Source organism: Leguminivora glycinivorella, chromosome Z (assembly GCF_023078275.1).
Source record: "Leguminivora glycinivorella isolate SPB_JAAS2020 chromosome Z, LegGlyc_1.1, whole genome shotgun sequence".
NCBI lineage: Eukaryota > Metazoa > Arthropoda > Insecta > Lepidoptera > Tortricidae > Leguminivora > Leguminivora glycinivorella.
This window is the reverse complement of record NC_062998.1, coordinates 6,514,034-6,537,395: the sequence shown is the minus strand read 5'-3', so window position 1 is coordinate 6,537,395 and position 23,362 is coordinate 6,514,034. Positions and strand designations below refer to the sequence as shown.

General features: G+C 37.9%; 1 protein-coding gene across 3 annotated transcripts in view; it reads left to right on the top strand.

Moving 5' to 3' along the window:
* Window positions 1-23,362, top strand: part of LOC125240805 (aquaporin AQPAe.a) — a 147,202-nt gene that overhangs the window by 34,599 nt on the left and 89,241 nt on the right. The window lies entirely within an intron of this gene.

The following is a 23,362-nucleotide window of genomic DNA, read 5'->3' as shown; positions in this document are numbered from 1 at the left end:
ATGAGATAGATGCAGGTTCCATACAATCACTGGTATGCATGGCCTGAGAGGGTGCATGAAACACATGGTTACTATATTGTATGGATTGTAATGTTTTAGGTAATAAATACAACATTCATCATTTTGCACCTCATGGTATTTAATATTGATTAAATCATGAAACTTTACAGCTACGATGACAGCAGTAAGTAAATAACAAAGACATATGTAACTCCGTATAGACTGCTACAGTCTTAGAAAACAACATACCTCAGAACCATATAGAAAAAGGTACAGTGGCCTAGGTGGCGTTACACCTTTGGGGGTCGCTCGGCTAGATGGCGCTAATTAATATTTGACATTTGAACACATATCAAGCTAAGAATATGGGTCAAATTGTCAAAACTGAGGTTCATAAGTTTTAAGCTTGTGTCGAGGGATGGCAGTCTATGCACTGTCATTACACTTTTTACTTTGACAGTAACTCTCCATAATACTTGATCCTCTTTGGTAAATAATAGATGCATCTCATTACATATTAAGAACATCAAAAACATTTTCTTCTTAGCAAAATTTATATTCCACATGATTTAGTTCACGTTATTATTATGAATACAAACGCGAACGCACTAGTGTTGAAAAGTTTATATCCGTCGCATAATGATTGACGGTCGCTGTTCTCCGAATCTCTGTGTAGAAATGATTTACATCGTTAATATCTAAAGCAAACTGGTCATATCATGTGGAAATGTTCATAATGTTGTTAATTATTAATTTTATTAAAACAAAGTCATTCAGTTTGAAAATCTTGTTGGATTCCATTCGTGTCGCTTAACTTCATACTCGGATAAATCCATTCTGCTATAAGGTTGATTATCTTTCAGATAATAATAGTTTTTTTTTATATAATCAACCTTAAAGCAGAATGGATTTACCCAGGTTTGAAAAAACGCTAAATTGCCAAACTAAATTTAACCTATCATTGACCCAGAATGGCGTTCGTATCAGAATAATTAATAATAAATTACGATATCTTGTACTTGAAATATTGACAGTGTGTGTCTGTAAAAATACACTACATTAGACTTATTGCTGCTGCTGAGAAAAAAAATCAAAACTCTTATAATATAGTATTTTATACAATCGTGATATTTTGAATCACATTGCAACTGTACCATGTTTACAGCCACGAAGCTTGCTGAGTGGCCTAATATTTACGGTACGAGAGTGAAAACTTAAATAGATCACTATTGTATTCAATACTTTTTCTACGAGTCATCATCTTCATCATCAATGGACGAAAAATATCATAATTAAAGGAAAAATTAATGTTAATGGCGTCGTTCATTTGTTGTATCAACATCAAACTTGGCACCAATTGTATATGTAATTCAAAAAATGTTTCAGAAAGAAATTTGAGGTATCGCAAATTAGTATAGAACTTGTATGAGTTCTATTTTTGAAATATTACAGTTAACTAAAGTGAACTGTAATGATATATTATAGTTGATTTAGTGTCAAAGACTATCCGACACTGAAAAGTCAGCACTTATAGTTTAGTCTGTGGTACCCTAATTGACAGATTAAAGTCGACGAGTAGGAAAAGCAAATTTTATACACGATTCTCATATTTTGAATCACATTGCAACTTTTACAGCTATTAGCTCGAAATTTGTGTCTCCCCAACTTTCAGAAGCGAACGTTTCTATAAATAATCTTACGAAATGAAACTTTCGCAACAAGTTGATGAAAACTGGAAACTGAAATAGTTTGAAGGGCTTTTATTCCAACGTGACATCATGGCTCGGAATCATCGCGCGGAGCACAGTATAATAAAGAGTACTATCGTACAGTATGGCCACTCCCGCTCCCCGCTGAAAGTGCCGCCCACTCTCGGTTACCTCACAGTTACCGCCTGTCAAAAACGCGAACAGTCGACCTGTCATATTTCACTCATACAAGCATATTAGTACACGTTCACCTACACGAGCTTAAGACTGTGTGCTAGGAAAGCGACTCTTTCATATACATATTTGATCGCCAGTGTCCGAGGTGTGGTCGGAGAGAAATGCCGATTCATACTTTGGAAAACTATCAAAATTTGATATTAATGTGACGTAATGGGGATATTACCACAGTATAATTTGGAATACGATCAAAATTTGATATTAATATAAGTAGGTAATTAGGGTACCATAGTATACTAGTAAGGACAACTTGCACCAACGAAAAGGGTGAGTTAGCCCTCGGGTTAACCTAACCTAACCTACATAAGAGCTCACAAGAGGGAAAACTCTTGACTGCTGAGGTCGCTGTCACACTGTACAATCACTAACAAATAGTTCTAAACGAGGTATTATACGCCATATGCCAGGAAAACTATTTCCCACGGCACGACACGAAAGTCTAATAGATATTCAAAATAAGATAAGTCTCATTTCACTTTTTATGCATTTCCCACTGACATAACTTACATTCAATTATGAATGTATCTATTTGCACAATGCAAATGATCTAATCTTCACGTAAGATATAGATATGTGCTCAACATATCACTTGTACATTACATGGCAGTTATTGCCAAAACATTTGCATACATGATATGTTAAGGTACAGCGAGGCAAATCTTGACTGGGGGCAATTGTAACTGATAATTTTTTTCCATTATTACTCTGTGATGTTGAGTTATAGGTACATGTATCCACTGAACACGCCTACCATATATATAACCGGTGGACACTCTATTTAATAACGTAAACATTGTAAAAAATGAAAAAATAGACCACTTTACACATTACACTTCCACCCAGTCGAGATTTGCCCCGATTCTTATAGTCTTATGTCGATTGTCAATCCTTATATAAATTATCCTTGCTCGGAACAATGAAGAAAAATATGGTTAACTTAATGGTAGTGCCATTTATCTTTGGTTGGCTCTCGGATAGATGACGGTAAAATATTTTTCCCCTCACTAGCTCGGAAACACGTGTTTTGGCCTTTAATAAAAACGCATTTTATCCACTAGTTGGTAAAGTAATTTGACCTTGAATAAAGTCAAATTAACTGCTTTAAAATTGATAAAAGTAGGTGAATCTAGTAATAAAGATGATTTACCACCTGTGGAAATACTGGAAGCAGTGATAAACGCATTTTTTGCGTTGTAATTTCCTCGCTATAGTGAGGGGAAAAGTTTTGTGTTATACTCGGGTGCAATAGTTATTTGTTATACAAGGGGGCAAAGTTGTATTTTAACGCCGAGTGTGGAATTGAAAAACGAGCAAGTGAAAGGATTCTATAGTTGAACCACGAGCGAAGCGAGTGGTTCGAGAATAGAATCCTGAACTTGCGAGTTTTTTAACACACGAGAAGTAAAATACATTTGCACCCGAGTGTAACACAAAACTTTTCCCCTCACTATAGCGAGGAAACTACAACGCAAAAGATGCGTTTATCACTGCTTCCAGTGGTTCCACAGGTGGTAAATCATCTTTATTACTAGATTCACCTACTTTAACCAATTTTAAAGCAGTTAATTTGACTTTATTCAAGGTCAAATTACTTTACCCACTAGTGGATAAAATGCGTTTTTACCCGTTGCTATTAAAGGACAAAACACGTGTTTCCGAGCTAGTGAGGGAAAATGTAATTAGTTCAGGATTCTATTCTCGAACCACTCGCTTCGCTCGTGGTTCAACTATAGAATCCTTTCACTTGCTCGTTTTTCAATTCCACACTCAGCGTTAAAATACAACTTTGCCCCCTTGTATAACAAATAACTATAACTCATATTAAGTATTTATGGCGGTCTTATAAATAAATGCATTATTAGTTATTTGTTATACAAGGGGGCAAAGTTGTATTTTAACGCCGAGTGTGGAATTGAAAAACGAGCAAGTGAAAGGATTTTATAGTTGAACCACGAGCGAAGCGAGTGGTTCGAGAATAGAATCCTGAACTTGTGAGTTTTTTAACACACGAGAAGTAAAATACATTTGCACCCGAGTGTAACACAAAACTTTTCCCCTCACTATAGCGAGGAAACTACAACGCAAAAAAATGCGTTTATATCACTGCTTCCAGTAGTTCCACAGGTGGTAAATCTTCTTAATTACTAGATTCACCTACTTTTATCAATTTTAAAGCAGTTAATTTGGCTTTATTCAAGGTCAAATTACTTTACCCACTAGTGGATAAAATGCGTTTTTACCCGCTGGTATTAAAGGACAAAACACGTGTTTCCGAGCTAGTAAGGGGAAAAATTAATTATCTTACTTAAGTATTTATCAGTTCAGTTTACAATATTCTTCAAAATGAAATTGCTCAAGTACTTTTACCAAAAGCGACACCATGTTTCACTAGTACAGTCGACCAAAAATGTGGTTTACCACCCTACGGTTGAGGTTCGTTTGAACGTCATGCGACAACAAGGTCGATTTCCCATTGCAATAATATTATATCAGTGACAATTGCTCTGTCTATATATGATACTTACGTCATGCCATGTGTCAAGTCAACCTTAGCGATCGTTAGAGCACACAGAAACTTTTGTCAAAACTGGCAGACCACTTTCTTGGCCCACTGTACCTGCAATTAAATAATACTACACATTTTCTAACCGATCAAAATTATAACATATCAAGCCATTATCAGCAAGTTCTGATCTAGACTTTCACCTGGCCTAGACCAGACCATAATCTCAGAACAGGATTTCTTTAGTGAATATTACGTTTGATCGGAGATGCGTCCATTTATTTATATTATATCGTCACTACTTTGAAAAAATCTCGTATCTCATGCTTCTCCTCAAAGTTAAAACGCAGTAAGTCTATATGCATTCCATACATACTTAAAAATAAAATAAATAAATAAATAAATATTAAAGGACATTCTTACACAGATTGAATGAGACCCACGGTAAGCTCAAGAAGGCTTGTGTTGTGGGTACTCAGACAACGATATATATAATATGTAAATACTTATATACATAGAAAACATCCATGACTCAGGAACAAATATCTGTGCTTATCACACAAATAAATGCCCTTACCGGGATTCGAACCCGGGACCGCGGCACAGCAGGCAGGGTTACTACCGACTGCGCCAGACCGAACACAGACACAAGAAGAACAAAACACAACAACAACAACAACAACAAACAACAAGAAGGACAGAAGAAGATACAAGTTTTTTTCAAAGTAGTGACGATATGTAAGTATGTACGTACCTATGTACTTACGTACCGTGGTGTTTGTTAGAACTATGTGAAATAATCATGTAAAATACAAATAAGTTTAAGATAAATAGAAACAACACAGTTATGAATGTCATGAATTCAATGATTCACTTTTCTCGATTATGTTTCATGTTTTATTTTAATGAACATTGAACAAAAACCGCGTCGAGATAAGATAAAACTATTTTTAAAATAATAGGTATTTATTCAAATGATTTTGCATCTGTTAACTAAGCATTTCTTTTTTTTTTGCCACTTTTATAAAATGTGATATTTTAAAAAAAAATATGGTATTTCTACTCAGAATCACTAGCTTTTTCAATCCTAGTAGTTAAAAAATGTGTCCCATACGATTTTTTCTTATTTTGTTACCATTTTCCGTACATGTTGTGTGGGATAACAAAAGAGGAAAGTACCTAACAAAAATTCTGGGACACTTTTTGTCTCCCATTGAGATTGAAAGTACTCGTGATTCTGAGTACAATTATTGACCTAAAATTCCCTAAAAAAATCGAAATAAAAAAAAAATGGCAAAAAAAAAGAAATGCTCAACTAATACTTTCGATTTAAATGCAGTAAAACTATATCCACCAAAGAGATATGAATTTGAGGAAATTATATGAATCAAGGGTGAACAGGCATCTTCTGGGCGAGCTCACTCCATCATAGGCCGCGTCTTTGCCTTTGGCTAGTCTGTGGCCAAGAGTAAGCCCATTTATAATTATATAAAAATAAATAAATAAATCTCAACAAAAAGAACCTCGGTTAGGATTTGTAACATACCTACCTAAATATTTTATAAATGTTTAAAGCGCAAAGCAAAGGTCAAAATGAAAAGGAGGCCGTAATAGATTTGAACATGGACAAAATTCCAAAAATAATGTACACGACACGATTTTATGCTATGCGATGATATGCACACCTAGTGTGGGGTATATGGTAGGGTAGGCATGCTTTGGTCCGTGTTGAAAGGGCTCCGCTTGCCTTGTACGAGTATTTAATGTAAGACCGCGCTAAGTATACAGTAAAACCGGCCAAGAGCGTGTCGGGCCACGCTCAGTGTAGGGTTCCGTAGTTTTCCGTATTTTTCTCAAAAACTACGAAACCTATCAAGTTCAAAACAATTTTCCTAGAAAGTTTTTATAAAGTTCTACTTTTGTGATTTTTTTCATATTTTTTAAAGGGTTCAAGAGTTAGGGGGGGGGACGCACTTTTTTTCCTTTAGAAGCAATTATTTCCGAAAATATTGATATTATCAAAAAACGATCGTAGTAAACCCTTATTCATTTTTAAATACCTATCCAACAATATATCAAACGTTCGGGTTGGAATCCCCCCACTTTACATGTAGGGGGGGTACCCTAATAAAACATTTTGTACCATTTTTTATTTTTGCACTTTGTTGGCGTGATTGATATACATATTGGTACCAAATTTCAGCTTTCTAGTGCTTACGGTTACTGAGATTATCCGCGGACGGACGGACGGGACGGACAGACAGACAGACAGACATGGCGAAACTATAAGGGTTCCTAGTTGACTACGGAACCCTAAAAAGGGCGCCTCAGGTGAAGGATATATGAAAGCGCGCTCCTTATAACTTACTACCAAAGACATATGTAACTCCGTATAGACGGATACATGACCGTAAAAAAACGTAGGTACCTCAAAGCCCTAGAGAAAAAAGGTACGGTGGCCTAGATGGCGTTAGACCTTTGGGGAAGGCTCGGCTAGATGGCGGTAATAGTAATATTTGACATTTTAACACATATCAAGCTAACAATATTGGCCAAATTGTCAAAACTGAGGTTCAAGTTTTAAGCTTGAGTCGAGAGATGGCAGTCTATGCACTGTGCTTACATATTTTACTTTGACAGTAACTCTCTATAATACTCGATCCTCTTTGCTTTGCTTAAGTGTAAATACTATTAAATAAAATTGCAGAACAGTCGCGTGGGAGCTTCTCAATCAGTCCGTCTTAGTTCTATCCGCGGAAAGTGACGCAACTGGACAATTTGGCTTATGTGGGATTACGCCGAGCTGTTGTTCCAATTTTAAACCGTCGTTTATTTAATAGATGATGTCGAAATGCACGCTAAGTTTACTCCTACGGGCGTAGCACACTAGTTGGATAATCTTTATCGCATCGGTGCGTCCCTATCGCACCTACAAATAGTACGAAGAGGAAGGCCAGAAGTAACTACAACTACCATTCTGGAGGAAATTAAATAAAAGAAAGGGCTTTTCTATACTTCCTATTATACTACGGCGTAGCCGAATGGCAATCATCGACGCTGACGCCGACAGAAATGCAGTCTGGCTCTGAGATAGATAGCTACAAAACAGATATTATCGTGAGCGTTTGTATATTTGGCTGAGTAGTTGCGTACCCTGAAGCGTTTTGATCCGCTACTTTTGATTGCTGACTGTACAATATGACTACGCTGTGAATACACTAGAAATAATTTCAATAAAATCCGATGACAGCAGCCCATGACTACATAACACCTACACTATATGACTGCTCATAAATACCTATTGTTTTAATACGTGCCACACAATGGCACTTGTAAATATTGTACGTATTGTTTGCGCTTAGCCAATTATTCATGTGTGTGATAATAGTTATTTGTTATACAAGGGGGCAAAGTTGTATTTTAACGCCGAGTGTGGAATTGAAAAACGAGCAAGTGAAAGGATTCTATAGTTGAACCACGAGCGAAGCGAGTGGTTCGAGAATAGAATCCTGAACTTGCGAGTTCTTTAACACACGAGAAGTAAAATACATTTGCACCCGAGTGTTACACAAAACTTTTCCCCTCACTGTAGCGAGGAAACTACAACGCAAAAATGCGTTTATTGCTGCTTCCAGTAGTTCCACAGGTGGTAAATCATCTTTATTACTAGATTCACCTACTTTGCTCAATTTTAAAGCAGTTAATTTGACTTTATTCAAGGTCAAATTACTTTACCCACTAGTGGATGAAATGCGTTTTTACCCGCTGGTATTAAAGGACAAAACACGTGTTTCCGAGCTAGTGAGGGGAAAAAATATAACAATGCGGAGATAAGTAAGAATTCGTACGGACGAGCTGATAAACAGGAGCGTTTGCAGAAATATGATTTACAGTCTGACCAACAAGAGTAGAAATTAAAAAGTGACAACTTAGTAGTGTCGTCCTGTTTTCTCACACGCATTGATTTGAAAGGGATGGCACTACAACATTGCCACTTTCAAAGAGGATCGAGTATTATATAGTCAAAGTAAAATGTGTAATCACAGTGCATACTACATAAACTGCCATCTCTCGACACAAGCTTTTATTTGAACCTCAGTTTTGACAATTTGGCCCATATTATCAGCTTGATATGTGTTAAAATGTCAAATATTAATCAAATCAAATCAAAATAATTTATTCAGCAAATAGGCCATAGGGGCACTTTTACACGTCACATGCACATAGCTGCATAGGTATTTAGAAAAAAATTAAAATAGAATTTAAATTACAATTAATATTAGCACCATCTAGCCGAGCGTTCCCCTAAAGGTATACCGCCATCTAGGCCACCGTACCTTTTTCTCTAGGGCGTTACATATGTCTTTGCCACTTTTTAAACAATATTGAACTGTCACTGCATATATGCAGAAATGCTGAAAATAGATTAATTCTACGATAAATCATAAAATTAATGATAGACTTTACTTTATTTGTATGTCTGTGAGCCGGTCGGCGACATCAAAGCACAGATGGCGTGCTATAACCGTCTGTGTGACGAACTGTCCAAATGAATCGTACCACTTTGGTGGCTCCCTGCCACTATGACAGCATAGAATAGAATAAGACTACCGGTTCGAGCGCCATCTTAGCGGTCTCGTGTCGTGAACAATTTATTTTGCTTTTGCTTATTAATGTGGTTTAAAGGGTAATATCGATAGCTTATTATGCAGTAAATGTTGTACCTAGTGAGAAGCTGATGAATAATTAATAGATAAAAAAAAGATATCACTACATAGTATAAAACAAAGTCGCTTTCTCTGTCCCTGTCCCTATGTATGCTTAAATCTTTAAAACTACGCAACGGATTTTGATGCGGTTTTTTTTAATAGATAGAGTGATTCTTGAGGAAGGTTTACATGTAGGTATAGTACCCGTGCGAAGCCGGGGCGGGTTGCTAGTGTATTATAAAATCTAGCTATCAATTTACAAGTGCTAACTCACCGTACACCAAAATCACTAATTAATCTTGGCTCATATCACCTTGACACTGGAGAAATAGTCCCAATGATGGACTGAAGACATTTAATTTAAAAAAAAATCTCAATAGAAAACCTTGTCATCTACAGATAGGGTTCAAAAATGTTCATTTTACAACTGCCTTTCAAGCAATTTCATAAAAGTTGTAGGTATTACTTTAGACTTTTTTCAGATGTGGGACTTTTTAATTGCTCTAAAATTGTCAGTGGACTCTATTGTCAAGTAAAATAAAGGTGACAGCTGGTAACTAGAGCTACCAAAAGCAACTGAGTGGTTATTTGCTTTTAGTCAAATCCATTAAGTTCTGTTCCTAAATACCAAAGAGGATCGAGTATTATAGAGAGTTACTGTCAAAGTAAAATGTGTAATCACAGTGCATAGACTGTCATCTCCCGACACAAGCTTAAAACTTTTGAACCTCAGTTTTGACAATTTGGCCCATATTGTCAGCTTGATATGTGTTAAAATGTCAAATATTAATATTAGCGCCATCTAGCTGAGCGTTCCCCAAAGGTGTAACGCCATCTAGGCCACCGTACCTTTTTCACTAGGGCTAAGAGCTTACGTTTTTTTCTTAGACTTTATCCGTCTGTACGGAGTTACATATGTCTTTGCTAAATACTTAGGATAAAATATCGTAGCAACCTAAATTAATAATAATTAATCAAGAGGTTAGAAAATACTCGTCCTCCTAATTAGTACAACTCTCAGAATGTCGTTTTCATCACCTTTACATATCCAGCAGCAGATATTGAGTAAAACACAAAACCAATTTCTTAAGTCAGATTTTCATTTGTTTCGCCTCGATTTTGGGCGGGCTATTATGCTTGCAATTTTATCACTTAACAACGTGGATCTCTCACACTGACATACTAGCCAGAACGTGATGACGGATGCCTTACCCACGTCACATCTGGGACACTGGCAATCAAATAGAGATATATGAAAGTGGCGCGTTCCTAGCACACATTCTAAGCTCGTGGTAGGTGAACGCGTACCATGCTTGTATGAGTGAGATCTGACAGTTTGACTGTTCGCGTTTTTAACAGGCGGTAACTGTGAGGTAACCGAGAGGGGGTGGGCGGCGCTTTCAGCGGGGAGCGGGAGTGGCCATACTGTACGATAGTACTCTTTATTATACTGTGCGCACGTAGATTAGTGATAAAATTGCAAGCATCGTAGGCCTGTTGGTAACCATCGCATATAAATAATATAGGTGCGCATCCATACTCCATACTAATAAGTATTATAAATGGGAAAGTCTGTGTGTCTGTTTGTTTGTCCGTCTTTCACGGCAAAACGGAGCGACGAATCGACGTGATTTTTTAAGTGGAGATAGAAGGGATGGAGAGTGACATGGCTGCTTTATGTTATGACTCATTCTGACCCCCCAGTTCCTAATATTAGGGGGTGGAAGTTTCTATAGATAGAGCATTCCGCAATTTTAGAATTTAGCGCGAGTGCAGCCGCGGGCAAACGCTAGTAAATAACATAATAATATAAAAGTGCGCATGATGCGTATTATCTTATCTATACGTATACTCGTGCGAAACACAATCTCGACTTTTTGTTCTAAAATGTAATAATCGATCCTTTAATTAGTCTGTCGCTCATTGGTCATTACCGGCCATGATTGCAGCGTAGATTAATCTACCTCTAGACATTTGGCAATTGCCTGTTTTCCTGTTTTAATATAGAAGCTGGGTTTCTGCGAAAAGCCCGTGGCGGCCTTGCGCGTTCTAGGAACATGACTTTAAACAGTGCATTAATAATATACAGATTTTTTTTTAAAAACCTCTCTTTTCGTTTATAGTACCTACATTCTTAGTGCGTTTTCACATTATCCGATCCGATATCGGATGTCGGACTGATATCCCATACATCACAGGCGCCATCTTGGATTTTTTCTATTGAATTCCTTCCGACATCCGATATCGGATCGGGTAATGTGAAAACGGTCTTACACTGCTTACACAGATTGATTAAGTCCCACCGTAAGGTAAAAAGGCTTGTGTTGTGGGTACTCTGACAATTCTAATTTCAATTTCAATGGTTTATTTGCAGAAAAAGGGTTAGTATAGGTCTTAAAATTTGGTTAATATACAAATACTAACTTAAATATGTATGAACATACTAAAACATCCATGACTTACGAACAAGAACGATTTAATACTAGACTGACAAAGCCCTTATAAAAAACCGGCCAAGAGCGTGTCGGGCCACGCTCAGTGTAGGGTTCCGTAGTTTTCCGTATTTTTCTCAAAAACTACTGAACCTATCAAGTTCAAAACAATTTTCCTAGAAAGTCTTTATAAAGTTCTACTTTTGTGATTTTTTTCATATTTTTTAAACATATGGTTCAAAAGTTAGAGGGGGGGGGGACGCACTTTTTTTTCCTTTAGGAGCGATTATTTCCGAAAATATTAATATTATCAAAAAACGATCTTAGTAAACTCTTATTCATTTTTAAATACCTATCCAACAATATATCACATGTTGGGGTTGGAATGAAAAAAAATATCAGCCCCCACTTTACATGTAGGGGGGGTACCCTAATAAAACATTTTTTTCCATTTTTTATTTTTGCACTTTGTTGGCGTGATTGATTTACATATTGGTACCAAATTACAGCTTTATAGTGCTAACGGTTACTGAGATTATCCGCGGGCGGACGGACGGACGGACGGACGGACGGACGGACGGACGGACGGACGGACGGACGGACGGACGGACGGACGGACGGACGGACGGACGGACGGACGGACGGACAGACAGACATGGCGAAACTATAAGGGTTCCTAGTTGACTACGGAACCCTAAAAAGGGTAGGTATCCTTGAAATGTATGGGCCTCTTAGGCTTAAAACTGGATGGCGCTGTTCGCAGCCTGGAAGTGGCCTCAATCATATTTTCCCCGAATATGTTTGCGTGTTTTTATTTTTTATAAGAAATGGCATATTTATTTATTAAATACGAATATCATGTTATCACGTCAATACACATCATTTAATAGGTGGCGCTAAAAAATCGAGGTACGATTCATAGTATGAAGATTGTAAATCCATACTAATATTATAAATAGGAAAGTGTGTGTGTCTGTTTATTTGTCCGTCTTTCACGGCAAAACGGAGCGATGAATTGACGTCATTTTTTAAGTGGAGATAGTTGAAGGGATGGAGAGTGACATAGGCTACTTTTTTTCTCTTTCTAACGCGAGCGAAGCCGCGGGAAAAAGCTAGTCCTAAATAATCCTTGCTCACGAACATGTCTGTGCTCATCACACAAATAAATGCCCTAACCGGGATCTCGGCTTAGCAGGCATGCACGGGAAGCATGGTCGCGCGATAGACGATAAAATATCAGGCCGTCCCTATCGCACTTACAAATAGTGCGATAGGGACGGCCTGCTATTTTATCACTTATCGCGCGACTATAATTGCCCGCATGGTCACTACTCACTACCCGTTAGGCCAGACCAATCGTCGTATACCTAAATATATACTTAATACCGACCTTTTTTTTAAAGTCCACGACATTATTTCCTAACATGTATCGTTTGACATAACCGTCATCCTAGATGTGTGGAAATATTTATGCACCAGAAGAATGTGTAAGAGACTGCGTCATTTCGCCCTAATCGGGACGAGAGATCTCGGTAAAAACCTTTGTTTATTTTCGCGGAACCTGCATTGCGAGCTATGTACTCCGGCAGATATTAATCTGTAGTGCTCCGTATCTCTGGAAAATAATGTCTATTAGAGATGGGCCGAATACGGACTTTGCCGAATACGAATATTCAGCCGAACATTCGGTTCAGCTGTTACCGAACCTAACATTCGGCCGAATATTCAGTTGAGCCGTATTTTAAATCCTGGCTTAGAGTTAAAAACGTTTTAATGATTGGTAATGTGTACCACGTTTATCTTACTGGCTCTTAATGTTCCTATAATTTAGTGCATACTTAAGACAATTTTGGTTTTTGTTTCATAAGATACGTGCCTGTCCTAACCTATGGTGCTCAAACGTGGTCACTTACCGAGGCGCAAAAGACCAAATTGAAGGTTTGCCAAAGAGCCATGGAGCGCAGTATGCTAGGAGTGAAACGGATTGACAGAATCCGTAACTCTACGCTGCGCTCTAAAACAGGCATTACTGATGTTGGAGTTAAGACCGCCAAGCTGAAATGGGACTGGGCCGGCCAATGTCTGTCGCATGCATCCGCAGAGGTGGGCAAAAATTGCCACGGTCTGGGTGCCGCAAGACGGGCAAGGATCTGGCAGACCTAGGCGGAGATGGCGGGATGACCTGGACGCATATCTTAGCGACTGGCCGGAGATTGCTCAAGACCGTGACGGATGGAGATCCATGGGGGAGGCCTTTGCCCAGCAGTGGGACACCATGTAGGCTATTAATAATAATAATAAGATACGTTATTTTACCTTTTTTACAAAAATATTTTATTATATTTTTTAACGCATTTTTAACTCCGTTTGGCGTTCCTTAGATTGCTGAAATAGGATGTCATTATGCGATGAATTACGAAACAACTTACGCTATTTATTTACTTTGTTTATTCGGTAAATATTCGGCAATGTAACCGAACTATTCGGCCAAACCTCATGGAAATGGAAAATGGAAAACCAAGCAGATCTGTCATCGAGTGACTACTATTATGAACCTCCTTATTTGGTCGCATTAATCTCTTAATTTACCCTCAACTGGTCTTTTGAGGGAATATTTGTTTATATCTATTTAAATACCTAAATTAGCATAGTTTTATTGTGTCATAGTGCCAACCGCAGCGATGAAATAAATAGCTAAGCCGACCGCACGCCGCGGACGCAACTTCCTAATTGCTAAAGTAAAATATGAAAATAGATACAATTTAAATATTTCTATACAGAAGGATACCTAATTTAATATACCTTGGCGACTGGTCTGTGTGCGTAGCCGAACGCACAAACGCTTCACGAAACGCTCACGAATCGTGAAGCGTTTGGGCGAATCCCGGGAATTGAACTTTTTGGGTACCGGTACTGGTGTTAAAAATCTTTAAGAGGCCTTATTCCTAAAGACGAGCGATATTTTTGCAAAATAGAACCTTTTTCATTCAAAATTATAAAGAAACTATAAATGATTATTAAAGAAAAAAATGATAATGTTCCTAAAAGTACATATCTTAAGCTAGAAAGTCAATTGGTACTACTTTAAAATATGTCTTTTTATACTTCCGAAAAATCAGTTTTTTCGGAAGACGTTTTCAAATTTCGTAGTGGAATAGCTCGTTTAGAATCGTGATTGTGCTGTTAAAAATGTTATTTGGGGTAATAAATGATCACAATCCTATTTGTTATATCCTGTACGAGTTAGCTAATACTTTGACATTTTAAGATTTACTTGAAATGGTGGATAAATAACCTTCCGTATCCTCCCCATTTTTTCGATAAAAAGAGGTTTACATTATGTATTTTTCCTGCGATTCCTGCATTTTTTGTAACTCTTAAATAATATTATCCTAAACTAGAACTTCTTATTGACCTATAAAAAAAAATCATACATATAAGACATACCTTTCTGTCGATAGATATGTTTTTAAAACACCTAAAATTCGAATAAAAGACACTGTGCTAACGCGAGCCCGCTCAGTCTGCGCCGAGCGCTCGAAGACAACGGACCTGCGTTTGATCGTCCGGCGCACCTAGCTTTCGTAAGCAGCGCGATAGTTCCGAGAAGTGCCGTAAACTGCGACTAAACAAATCTTGATCCTTTTTACACCTTATGCAATTTTAGCATTCGACATGCTTTTCATATGATTTTGGATTTTAAGTTATACGTGAAGTTTGTTGAGAGTTTGAATTATTATTATATTTTGGGACCAGGATGAGGTTCTGGTTCTCATGATGATGGAGTCAGGCAGGAGATGTTCAACAGAACTGCTATTCTACTTATCATAACTCCACCATGTTTGGGCTCATTAGATTTGGGCTGATGAGCACCATCGATCTAGATGAGGTCCAAGGTCTCATGATGGAGTCAGGAGGTGGTCAACAGAACTGCTATTCTCCTCATCATAACCCCATCATATTTGGGCTCATTAGATTTGGGCTGACGAGCACCATCGAACTAGATGAGGTCCAAGGTCTCATGACGGGGTCAGGAGGTGGCCAACAGAACTGCTATTCTCCTCATCATAACCCCATCATGTTCGGGCTCATTAGATTTGGGCTGACGAGCACCATCGAACTAGATGAGGTCCAAGGTCTCATGATGGAGTCAGGAGGTGGTCAACAGAACTGCTATTCTCCTCATCATAACCCCATCATGTTTGGGCTCATTAGATTTGGGCTGACGAGCACCATCGAACTAGATGAGGTCCAGGGTCTCATGATGGAGTCAGGAGGTGGTCAACAGAACTGCTATTCTCCTCATCATAACCCCATCATGTTTGGGCTCATTAGATTTGGGCTGACGAGCACCATCGAACTAGATGAGGTCCAAGGTCTCATGACGGGGTCAGGAGGTGGCCAACAGAACTGCTATTCTCCTCATCATAACCCCATCATGTTCGGGCTCATTAGATTTGGGCTGACGAGCACCATCGAACTAGATGAGGTCCAGGGTCTCATGATGGAGTCAGGAGGTGGTCAACAGAACTGCTATTCTCCTCATCATAACCCCATCATGTTTGGGCTCATTAGATTTGGGCTGACGCACCATCGATCTAGACGAAGTCCAAGGTCTCATGATGGAGTCAGGAGGTGGTCAACAGAACTGCTATTCTCCTCATTATAACCCCATCATGTTTGGGCTCATTAGATTTGGGCCGACGAGCACCATCGAACTAGATGAGGTCCAAGGTCTCATGATGGAGTCAGGAGGTGGTCAACAGAACTGCTATTCTATTCATAAGACTGCTTGCACTTACATTGACATTATACTTTACATAATGCTATTAAACCTAATGAAGCGTTGTTTTATTACCTAAATCTCAAAACCCTCTAAATAAAATATGTATAGTAAGGAAGGAGCAAAAATTTAACCGCAGGCTTTCCAAACCGACGATGTTTGATCAGCTACTTTTAGAACGAACATGTACATAATTTGATTTTCACCCTTTCAAATGTTTCTAAGACGCAATGTTTTGCACAGGTCACGTCATGCACAGTTAAACTGTGGAATGAATTGTTGCCAGCGGTATTTCCGGACCGATGCGACCTTCAAACCTTCAAGAAAAGAACGTACATCCATCTTTAAGGCCGGCAACGCACCAACACTTCTGGTGCTTCGGGTGTCCATAGCCGGCAGTGATCGCTTACCATCAGGCAACTTGTCTGCTCGTTTGCCTCCTATCCCATAAAAAAAACGTTTAATAATTTTTAAGAAAAAAAAACCGCCGCCTTTTGGGTTCTGATGAAAGCTACTTGCGAATGTTGGATTATGTACAAATACATACATACAATCACGCCTGTATCCCATAAAGGGGTAGGCAGAGCACATGTAGAAATGTGTAGGTATTTTTTAAAACTGCTTTTAATGCTTTAATTATTAAATTTTTTAAATCGGTCCAGTAACGACGGAGATATCGAGGAACAAACAAAAAAAAAAACAGACGAATTGAGAACCGTCCTTCCTTGAGAGATTTGAGGCGATGGTTAAAAAGTGACACAACATCATGAGCAGTTCCACTGCACCAAATGTCACTATTCTGGACGTAAGTGCATGCTGTTCTTATAAAAATATGAAAGTCACTATAATTGTGCCGTTTAGATTTAGGGAGTTCCGGTCTGACCATCATCAACAGTTCCACTGCACCAAATGTCATTGTTCCGTACGTAAATGCATGCTATTCATATAAAAACACAAAAATCGCTATATGTATGCCTTTCAGACTTGAGGAGTTCCCTGGATTTCTCCAGGATCCCATCATCAGAACTGGGTTCTGATAAAAATGGGACCAATCAGTATGCATATACATTCAATAAAAAAACAGAAATCACTATTAAACTATTCTCTAATTTCCAGTTCCTAACTAAAATTTTCCTAATAAAAAAAAACAAATTGATCCCGATACAAACTTTCACCCCCTTTTTCCCTCTACTAGGGGTGTAAATTTTCATAATCGATTCTTATCTCTTCGAAATTTTGTTAATGCAATCTATACAAATTTCGACTTTCTAGCTTTCGTAGTTTCGGCTCAGCGGTGTTGGTTGTTGAATCAATTAATTAGGAAACCTGTATTTATATATGTATATGTAGACTACTATACTTTTACTACATTCATACACCTTATTTACTACTACCATACCATGAACAGGAAATTCCCCGTATAAAATTGAAAATTATGTTATTACCAATTTAATTCAAAACTATCAAGATTATTTGTGTCGGCGTTGAAACGCGCGTTGAGTTGCAGGTGCTCGCGTACCGAGCGCCAACGCCATCTATCGATGGCCGTTTCGTGAAATTGATGAGCGCTCTAAGGAATAAGGAGTCTTAACTTCGTCCAGGTTTCTCAAAGTATGCTTGTCTGGTAGGTATACTAAAATTTTGGTTCTAATAGTGAGAAGTTTGTTACACCATACTTTTACAAAATACAGAAAAGCAAAAAAGAACTTGCGCATGGTGTTCGTGGATCTGGAAAAGGCATACGATAGAGTTCCGCGTAAGGTTCTGTGGTGGTGTATGAGAGCTACGGACACTGGTCTAGCGGATAGTAACCCTGCGTGCTAAGTCGCGGTACTGAGTTTGAATCCCGGTAAGGGCATTTATTTGTGTGAGTTAGGTACAGGTATTTTGTTCCTAAAGCATGGATGCTTTCTTTGTACTTGTATAAGTATTTGTATATTATATATTCTTGTCTGTGTATCCAGAACACAGGCCTTTTTGAGCTTACTGTGCGAGTCAATTCTGTGTAAGAATGTCCTATAATTTATAATTTATTTACAATTTGCAAAAACAGCATGCAAAGATAAAACGGAATATAAATACCTACAATAAACTGTATATATAACTTACCTACAGTGATTCTACTTACAACTACTTTTACCGATTTTTTCTGGTAGAAAAAAATCGTCAATAATAAATGAAAGTAAGTAGTTAGAGTAGTTAGACTACATAGGTAGGCCTTATTAATTTATCTACTAAAATACACTGATCGAAAAGTAAAATTAGATAAGCAAATAGAAAATGCATGCTTGTTTACTGTTTACGTAAAATATCTTTCATTATTTTCTTTAAGCCCTATTCTATTAAATTAGTTAATTCCCTGAAGCTCGTTCAAAAAATTTACAAGTGATTTCCTCATCCTATCCTAAAACAAAGGGGGACTCGGAACTCAGCAAAAAAATCCATTGCAGGCAATTCGAAGAAACCATTAGTCGTGATTTGATGCGAGTTTGATGGCGGCAGAAAAAACCGTCACGGTTGTCGTTCATGTCACGGGCTTGGGTTATTATTACTACTGTTTTCGTTTGTCATTGTTACCTTACCCGATTACGAAATATCGAAAAGAAATATCAAGGATTATTTATATAGGATTTACAGTCTCATACTAAGAATCGTACCTCATTTTTTTAGCGCCACCTATTAAATACTATCATAACTACACTGATGCTGCCTACAAATGTATTTTTTTCAAAATGTGTATTGACGTGATATTATGATATTAAATAAAAAGCATGCCATTTGTTCTTATAAAAAATAAAAACATCATAAGTACCGTCAACAGATCCTTTGGTCTTCTTAAAGGACGACGAGACTTGAAAGGCCGAAGTAGTAACCACTATTTTTAATAGGTTTCCAATGAAGCGATGGTCAATGATGTCACTTTTATGTAATTGTATGGGCAAAACACAAACAAATCCATACTAATATATTAAATATAAATGGGAAAGTGTGTGTGTCTGTTTGTTTGTCCATCTTTCACGGCAAAACGGAGCTACGAATTGACGTGATTTTTTAAGTGAAAATAGTAGAAGAGATGGAGAGTGACATAGGCGACTTTTTCCCTTTCAAAGCCAACACTTCCCTAAAACGGGGACTGGAAATTAACGCGAGCGAAGCCGCGGGCAAAAGCTAGTTGAAGATATTTTCACTATTTAACTGTTATGTTCTTATGTTGGTAACCCCGTCGTTCCTATTACGTCTGATCTGAACCTTCACGGTGCTCCGTATCGAACCTAAAGTGATGCGGCCTTGAGCGGCTGCGTAAGCGATAAGCGGGAGCGTTTAGGTTTTTTTTTTTTAATTTTTTTATTAACACTAGAATTTACAGTTTACATTAGAAAAATGTCCCACAAAACAGTTTCCACGGGTTGACTGTGGGATTGTGCAGTCACTACTCTATGGATGAGAAAGCTTTGTGGCATATGCTCATAAAACATGGAAATGAAACGCAGTAACGTGGAAAATTCCCTGTACGTAATTTTACCTGGTTTTCACTTGAAAATTCGAGTCAGGCAGCCGCCCGAAACAGAACTCTGAACGCATTTCAACCTAAGGCGAAACTTGTGAGAATTACAGGTTTTCTGAGGCAAATACCAGTATTTTACTACAAAACTTAAAAAGGACTCAAATTGAAAATCTTGACTGTTTTTAACTTTTAATAAGTTGAAAAAAAAAAGATCATCTGCCATGATTGATTGGTCGAATACTAACCCAACACCTATACTAAATCAAAAACCCATTGTCATCGTCAGTCACGTTTCAGACACGACGTTTGTGATTTTTTTATTTATTAATTTATTGAAACAAAAGATACATTTTTCAGTGAGAGTATCAACAGTTTTACCCTTTACGGGAATACAATGTATTTGCCTTAAACTAAATTTTTAACTTATATCCTGTAATAAATTTTAATTTAGGTTTACATAATTATAAAATTCTTTTAAATTATAGAAAACTTTTTCTAATAAAAATTTTTTTTAAAGAACTTTTAAAAATGTTTCCTTCGAGACTTTTTATATCATTAGGCAAATGATTAAATACATTTATGGCAGATACGAGAGTACTTTTTCTATAAATGAAGGTGCTTAACAAAACAAAATAACTGAATCGCCTGCCACTCGTCCCACGCGACCCACAATGGCGTGCTACGCGTACAGAATCGGCATATCATGCCTATTTCCTCTTCTTTCATCCACATATTATATTAGAGGAGAATATGGACGATATTAGTGATGCACGAACGTGTGACAAGTTGACACTTGTCATAAACAAAGTGCCAGAGACGGCTGAATGTAAAGACTGCCAGGCTGCCAGTCTCCATACTCCATGCAGTCAGAGGATTTAAAACATAATATGTACATTGAATTATTTTTCCCCTCACTAGCTCGGAAACACGTGTTTTGTCCTTTGATAACCAGCGGGTAAAAACGCATATTATCCACTAGTGGGTAAAGTATTTTAACCTTGAATAAAGTCAAATTAACTGCTTTAAACTTTATAAAAGTAGGTGAATCTAGTAATAAAGATGATTTACCACCTGTGGAACTACTGGAAGCAGTGATAAACGCATTTTTTGCGTTGTAGTTTCCTCGCTATAGTGAGGGGAAAAGTTTTGTGTTACACTCGGGTGCAAATGTATTTTACTTCTCGTGTGTTAAAAACCTCGCAAGTTCAGGATTCTATTCTCGAACCACTCGCTTCGCTCGTGGTTCAACTATAGAATCCTTTCACTTGCTCGTTTTTCAATTCCACACTCGGCGTTAAAATACAACTTTGCCCCCTTGTATAACAAATAACTATTGTAAGTATTGCTGGGTAGCGCTATCTACAAATGACGCTAAATATTACATTTGTAAGGAGAATGACAGTCTTTCTTAACACGTGTACCTATATATACGAGTAGGGTAAACAAGCCTTTGCGCACGCTGCCTTTTACGCTATTCTTCTCTGTATCTTATAATCGTCAGGTGCTAATTCAACCAAATTCCATTTTTCTAGCATTTCTTATACATCGTGTTTTTTTTTGTTTTTCGTTAAATTCGACACGCAGTTAGGTTCATCATCAGGAACCATCCAGTATATCGCTTTTTGTATAATAATACCTAGGATAACTGTAGGGGTTAAGAGCCTAAAGTCTTAGAGAAATTGATTGTTTTTGAACTAAAGCATCTTCCCTTAAAGTTAACGGAATTCAATAAAAACAGGGTGTATATCTAGAAACATCATCCTTCATTTGCCTGCCCTTATCCCAGTCATTTGAGGTCGCAGCTGTCCTTCTCTTCCATACCTCTCTATCGCCCGCCATCACATCATTCACATGCATTCGTTCCATCGTCTTTCTCACAGTCCATCCGCCTTTTTCTCGGTTTTGGTCACACTAACTTTTGCCCGCAACTTCGCTCGCGTTACATTCGAAAATTGCGGAACAAACTTCCATACAAACTCCCACCCCGCATTTTAGGAAAGCGAGGGGTCAAAAAGAGACAAAATCACGTCAATTCCTTACTCTGTTTTGCCGTGAAAGACGGATAAACAAAAACACACACTTTCCCATTTATAATAACGCCAAACGAAAACGATACATAGTATGTATTATATCTCTACTGGTATAGTTCGACTCGCACGCTTCACAGTCAGAATACACACCGGCACAAATAAAATGGCCGTGGCAGTGGCAACCAGGTGATAATTCGACAAATTGTTCAGCACCACGCTAATGTCAACACAATTCTTTATTGCCGATACAATAACTTGCTTCGAGCTTCCTAGTTTGGTATATTTTTCACTTTTTATTTTTTTTTTTATAGGACATTCTTACACAGATTGACTGAGGCCCACGGTAAGCTCAAGAAGGCTTGTGCTGTGGGTACTCAGACAACGATATATATAATATATAAATACTTATATACATAGAAAACATCCATGACTCAGGAACAAATATCTGTGCTCATCACACTAATAAATGCCCTTACCGGGATTCGAACCCGGGACCGCGGCGCAGCAGGCAGGGTCACTACCGACTGCGCCAGACCGGTCGTCGTCCACACTTTGACACAATATATGTGATATAATATAATACATATAATATATACATATATAGAATATTGTTTTTTTTTTCTCGTCTGTTTTTAATCTGTTTTTTACTATTTATGATGCTATACCTATTGTTTAGTTTCACAGTGCCTTGGTTTTACTGTTATGTTGTGTAACTTATTTGAATAATAAATAAATAAATAATATAATACATATGTAGACGGTCAAGCAAATCGTGTCATTAAAAGAGGTGGCTGAAAAATGTAGGCCTCGCCGGCCAATGAGGAGGCACATGACTTTTTATCCCGCCAGGCGGCGCCTGTGCAAGTGTCTAGGCATGTCACTGTCATTCATATGAGAGAGAAAAAACATATCATCTTCTCGCTCTCACGTATGGACTAATAGGGTCGCGCCATCTGTCATAACCTTTGAATGTGCCTCCTCATTCTATTTATAAACCTTGATGTTGGCGGAATCATCGAGAGGCGAAATATCGCATCTTTATTTATTACAACTTATTACAACGAAGAAGAAGTGGAAGCATGGGCACGCGTTGGGCAGACAGAATAACGTCTGAGACAAAGACCACTTTGCAAACTAGCATGCACCGGGCCCATGATCGAGTGGCGTGGAGACAACTGGTGAAGAGCATCCACATTCGTCACGTCCCTCAGCCATGAGGATACGACAAAGAAGAAGAAGAAGATTACAACTAGCTTTTGCGTTAGAAAGAGACCAAAATACATATGTCACTCTCTATCCCTTTAACTATCTCCACTTTAAAAAATCACGTCTATTCGTTGCTCCGTTTTGCCGTGAAAGACGGACAAACAAACAGACACACACACTTTCCCATTTATAATTAGTACTAGCTTTTGCCCGCGGCTTTGCTCGCGTTAGAAAGAGACAAAACCGGC